General features: G+C 39.2%; 1 pseudogene; it reads left to right on the top strand.

The window, feature by feature from the left end:
* Positions 1–1,097: 1,097 nt before the first annotated feature.
* LOC102917281 (protein-tyrosine sulfotransferase 2 pseudogene) lies at positions 1,098–2,057 on the top strand (annotated as a pseudogene).
* The last annotated feature ends 4,086 nt before the right edge of the window (positions 2,058–6,143 follow it).

The following is a 6,143-nucleotide window of genomic DNA, read 5'->3' as shown; positions in this document are numbered from 1 at the left end:
ATATTAACATTTCTGTGGTGATATTTTATTTTTGCTGTAATAAATAATGCTATCATGGAGATCAGCGGAAAAAGCCAGCCACTATATTAAACATAGAAGTCAGGCAGTAGTAGCACACGCCTTTAATCCTAGCATTTGGGAGGCAGAGATTCATCCAGATCTCTATGAGTTCAAGGCCACACTGGGAACAGAGCCAGACATAGTGGCACACACCTTTAATCCCAGCACGAGTTAACTATAGCGGTCTGGAAGTCTGTACAGACAGACAGGAAGTGATAGAGCTGGGCAGAAAGAGGAGGAAGTAACTGGACAGAGAGACGAAGTGAGATGGCAGGGCACAGAAAGGATATATGTGTGGTTATACAGGAAGTAGCTCTCTGGAGGTTGAAGAGTTGGTAAGGTGAGGTTGGCTGTGGCTTGTCCTATTCCTCTGATCTCTCAGTTTTCACCCCAATATCTGGCTCTGGGATTTTTATTAATAAGACCTTTTAAGAATATTACACATATTCTCTGAAGCAATGGTTTTTATGTTGGGGCTACTAAGTCAGGAGCAGAGGCAGGCGGATTTCTCTGAGTTTGAGGCCAGAATTACCTACAGAGTGAGTTCCAGGAAAGGCACAAAACTACATGGAGAAACCCTGTCTTGAAAAACCAAAAGTAACAAACTTTTAGAAATTACCTTATAGCAACAAATGACTCCACATCAATTAAGTTTTGATTTCTGTGGAAGCTCCAACAGATAACGATCCAGAAATAATCCTAAAAGAGGCAACAGAGTCTGTATTAATAATAAAGCAGCAGATATGAATACTCTGCCAGTAGAGGTCTCATCTCCCCATCTGTTCCATAGGGTTTTGACTAGTAAGATAGAAGACAGCTTCCTCTCATCTTTACTAAAATACATGCTACGGTCAGCTTGTTCTACACAGTGAGTTTCATGCCAAACAGTGCAAGGTAGTGAGATCCTGTCTCAAATAAAATAGATTTCATGCTAAAGGGGGAGGCAATGTAGATAAAGGTGTGTGTGTGTGTGTGTGTGTGTGTGTGTGTGTGTGTGTGTGTGTGTATACAGATGGTGCTGGGGGGCGAGGGACGGAATGAGGGTCCCAAAGAGGATGTGGTCAGAGTACGAGAAACTGGTGATGCTTGTTGCCAACAAGGTGGAATACTGCTATGGCAAGGACATGCCACTTGTCTTTGTGGGTGGCATGCCTCCCAGCGGCACCACCCTCGTGTACAAAATGAGGTGTGCTGTGGGGAGGAGACGCGCATCATTCTTCATGTACTGGCAAAAACATTAGACCTGGTCAAAGTCTGGCCAGGAGAAACATCTGGACGAGGCAGGTGTGACAGATGAGGTGCTACATACCACCAGGCAGGCCTTCATCCTGGAGGTGATTGCCAAGCATGGTGAGCCAGCACTCATGCTTTGTAACAAGGACCCCTTCACACTCAAGCCCTTTGTCTACCTGACACACCTGTTCCCCAACTCCAAATTTCTGCTAATGGTGAAGACAGCTGGGCCTGGGTGCACTCCATGATCACTTGCAAGGTCACCATCTCAGGCTTTGACCTCAGCAGCTATGGAGATTCTTTTACAAAGGGGAACATGCAATCAAGGTGATGTATGCATAGTACATGGAGGTGGCCAGGGAAAAATGCCTGCCTGTGTACTATGAGGAGTTGATGCTGCACCCCTGGTGCTTACTTAAGCACATCCTGAACTTTGTGAGCATCACCTGGCGTGATACAGTCCTGTACATGAAGACCTCACTGGAAAGTCAGAGGGCATCTCCTTGTCCAAGATCAAGCGGTTGGTGGACCAGGTCATCAAACTCTTGAACTTGGAAGCACTCTCCCAGTGGACTGGCCACATCTCTGGGGACATGGTGAGGGATATGGCCCAGACTGACCACATGCCGGCTCAGGTTGGCTATGATCTGTATATAAACCTGCCCCACATATTCACGTGCACCTCTCTCTGGCTCTCTGGCTCTCTGGCTCTCTCTCTCTGTGAATTTACATGTCTAATAGCTTGTTTCTGCCTTAAATACTGACTCCTTTCCCTAGGTTGGTATATAGTTTTTTTTCATCGAGATTTAAAGAGGGGGAGAGATCAAGACTGAAATGCAGTATAATCATCCTACTTGAGTACTTAATGCATAAGAGCTTTATTTCATTTATTATTTTCATTAAAATTATACCCTTTGGGCACTCTGAAAGGCTGCAGCATTAGGCAAAAGACAGAGCAACACAGAGTTCCATATCATAATCTCCTGTGACTGAATGTCACCTTTAGTTGGCCGAGGTAGGCTTTGTCCTCTTACCATGAACATCACTGAATGAATGTGAGGTTGATAAATGAAAATGTGTGTCTCATAAGCATATTGTTTAACTCTTGAAGGTATACAAAGACAAAAGAGAAAAATCTCAGTAATATATAAAGGGAGGGTGTAGATGAATTTCTAAACAGTCTTATTAAATATGAAACACAGAGCCACATGTAGGGTGCAAGCCACAGAGATCAATAGCTGCCAACTAGCCTTAGCTTATCATAGCTTATCACATCGCAGTAGCTTCCCAAGAGAACCTATTCCTGTCTAACCTGCACCTTTATTACCTTCCTCTTTTGCCTTCTCATTGGCTGTAAGCCCAGCCACATCACTTCCTCATCACTGCCTGTCTGTACAGACCTCCAGGTCTCTACAGTTGGTACTGGGATTAAAGGTATGTGTCACTACTCTTGGCTGTGTCCTTGAACACACAGAGACTCTGCCTGACATGTGATCAGATTAAGAACATGTGCTACCACCACCTCACTTCTGTTTATGGCTGACTATGACCTCTGATCTCCAGGCAAACTTTATTTGTTAACATACAAATAAAATATCATCACATTTCAGCACAAATAAAATATCACCACAGGAATGGCCTGCAATCTCTGCTTCAATAGGTCGGAGTCAAGCTGATTAAAATATGAAGAAATATTGCATATTATTTTAACTTATCAAGTACAAAAAGTTAGGGATACGTGTTTATAAGTAAATACTTTGATTTCCTCCTTCATTAAGCTGGAGTTTATAGTGTAGAACAATTAGAGGAGGGTCATTCTAATATGAGCCCAGTCTTTCAGAATCTAATGATATAGATAGTAATTTGACCTAGACAACAAGCAGGTAATTCTTCCATGAGAGGCTCCTAATGGGGATGATCAGGAGATGAGACAATAAATAAAAAAGCTGGGGTAAGGAGGTCTTGTATAAGTTGATGGCTTATGCCAACAAGTTTATTAAGAATTACTGCATTGGAGATACTATTATTCAGGAGGTGGGTATGGGGCAAAGTCAGCAGAAAGCCATCATACAGTGGGATGAAGTCAACAAAAAGGTAATTAAGCAGTGTTGCACAAAGGCAACATGGGATATCTCAAGTACACCACAGACCAAGCACACAGTGGCCTTAGGAATGATAAGGATAGTCCTTTAAGGTAGGAAGAGTTGAATTCTTAGGATAAAGTCAAAAGGTCCCCCAAGGTCCTGGCCCCAGGGCCTTACTGGAGCTGACAAGCATGTTTCTGGTTTTAGACAAGGAACTATGTTACTTCTCCATAAATCAGGGCCTCTGTAAAAGCCCTGGACTGTCCTGGCTCTCAACAGTAGTTAATGATAGACACTTCATTCCTTAGAAACAATTATTAAATACTGTAGACAAATTTCTAAACAGTCTTATTAAATAAGAAACACGGAGCCAAATACAGGGGTAATAGCCGAAGAGATCAGAGAAATAGTGAAGAGTCACTGACTAGACTTAACTTACTATCAAGCCAAAGCTTCCCACAAGAGAGACCTTCTTCCTGCCTAACATGCACTTTTGTTGCTTTCCTGTTCTGCCTTCTTATTGGCTGTAAGCCCAGCCACATGACTTCTTCATCACTGCCTGCCTATACAGACCTCCAGGTATTGGTTGGTACTGGGATTAAAGGCTCATGTCACCACTCTTGGCTATGTCCTTGACCACACAGAAATTCTGCCTGCATGTGATCAGATTAAAAGCATGTGCTACCAACACCTGACTTCTGTTTATGGTTCACTATGTGACCTCTGATCTCCAGGAAAACTTTATTTATTTACATACAAATAAAATATCACATTTCAGCCCAAATAGATATCACCACAAAATACTCATTGCGTATCACATTCCTACTTGCACAGAACAACCACACTCAGACATGTTCTCAGCTTCCTATCTTCTGTTGTCCACATTAAACGGAATTCAAGAATGTTGTAATGATGTTAAATAGACCAAATATGAGTATAAATATCTATCTAGAAAAACATAACAGTATCAAATCTTATGTATTATTTTACATGGCTACATTCAGCATCCATTGCAGTATTTTAATATCTAAAGTTCTATGAACATTTCTCTTACTCTAAATAAAAATCAGTGTATGTTTAATTCCAAGGATGAACATTATGACTCAATGATTTGATTTATGTTAATACCCATCATCATTACTTTTATCCTGATGTTTGCATCTTGCTTCTCAAATATTTTTAAACAATATGTACTATTAACCAAACCACACTTTATGAAGTAAAATAGTGTGGAACTAAAATGGATTTTGTAGTAAAACATACTTTTTGTATTCAATTGAATTCCTCAGATTTAAAAAATAATCACTGTTAGACAAAACATCACAATACAAAGTGTCATGAAACCAGAAAGATTAAAGAAACATTCTAGGAATGGACTGAAGCAGATTAGTGAGAAGACAATTGTAATACACGTTAATTAGGTATCTGTTTATATTTCTACTGTCACTAGAACAGCTTATATTGTTCACTGATATCCTGTGTTATTATAGGCATTTGTGGCTTTTGGTTAATGGTATTTTAATCTGCAAAACTACACCTATGAGGCATGAATTTATAATAAAAATAGAATTACTCATATTTTTCTATGTGCTATTTATTTTCAAAGAAAAGGTTCTTTCCTACTATAAAGAAGAATCATCATAAAAGATGTATAAATAGAAATTTAACTCATTAGTTAGCCTGTGGTTCTTTCCTGCTAAGGACATTATCCACATTTTGTCTCATCTATAAATGGATAATAAGAATGAAGTGACTTAAAAATAACAGTTATTATCACAGGTGATATTTTGTCATATTTTATCATTATTATAATAATTACTGAATGTTATGTCTGATGTTGTCCTAACATCATCACTAAACAGACAGATATTCTTTGAAGCCAGGAACTCCAGTATATTGTTAATAAAGATTAGAAATTGTGGTGCTTAAGATTTATTATCATTGAAATAGAGGATACACACACACACACACACACACACACACACACACATATATATAGCATCTCCTACATGTTCTTCCAAAAATAATCTGCATTACCTATAAGAAACTACAAGAATTCTGTTCCAGAGCTTCAGTTTTAGTGTTGACAAATAGTTAAGCCAGAAATGGCTATAAGAACTCTTAATGGGTGGGGTCAGAGGACTGCTTTTGTTTGTTTGGTTCTATGTTACTTTCTAAGAAATTAAAGGGCAAAGAAAAAAGGGAAATTCATAGACGAGTGGTGATGGCACATGCCTTTAATCACTGCCCTTGGGAGGCAGAGGCAGGTTAATCTCTAAGTTCAAAGCTAGCCCCTTCTACAAGTGAGTTTCAGGACAACCAGGTCTGTTATGCAGAGAAACCCTATCTCTAAAAAAGAAAAAGAAAAAAGGAAAAGCAAAATTCAAGGCCGAAGTTTTTAAACTATCTGATCTTTTAATAGCTCACAAATTTGAAGCTTTTAAAGGCATGTGAAAATAGATGCCTTTAAGCTTAATGCAGTGTACAACTTGGGTTCCTCCTTCTAGCATACATATTGCATAGGTATTTAGCATAGAGGCTGAAGTATTTGTACTGGAGTAAAAAGTATGTCTACATGATAATATATGGCTAAAATTTAAGTAAAAGATATACTATAACCTTTCTGCAATCTGACTTGATTATCTTAAGCAATGTGGGACAGTCTTGTCATTGGAAATGAAATAATTAAAATGGTTTTAAAAGCTGCCCACCTTTAAGTTAAATTGAGACTTCTGCAGGAAAATTGCACTTTGTTGCTATATATTG

This window comes from Peromyscus maniculatus, chromosome X (assembly GCF_049852395.1).
Source record: "Peromyscus maniculatus bairdii isolate BWxNUB_F1_BW_parent chromosome X, HU_Pman_BW_mat_3.1, whole genome shotgun sequence".
Taxonomy (NCBI): Eukaryota; Metazoa; Chordata; class Mammalia; order Rodentia; family Cricetidae; genus Peromyscus; species Peromyscus maniculatus.
The sequence above is the reverse complement of the archived record's forward strand: the minus strand, read 5'-3'. Positions and strand labels throughout refer to the sequence as shown.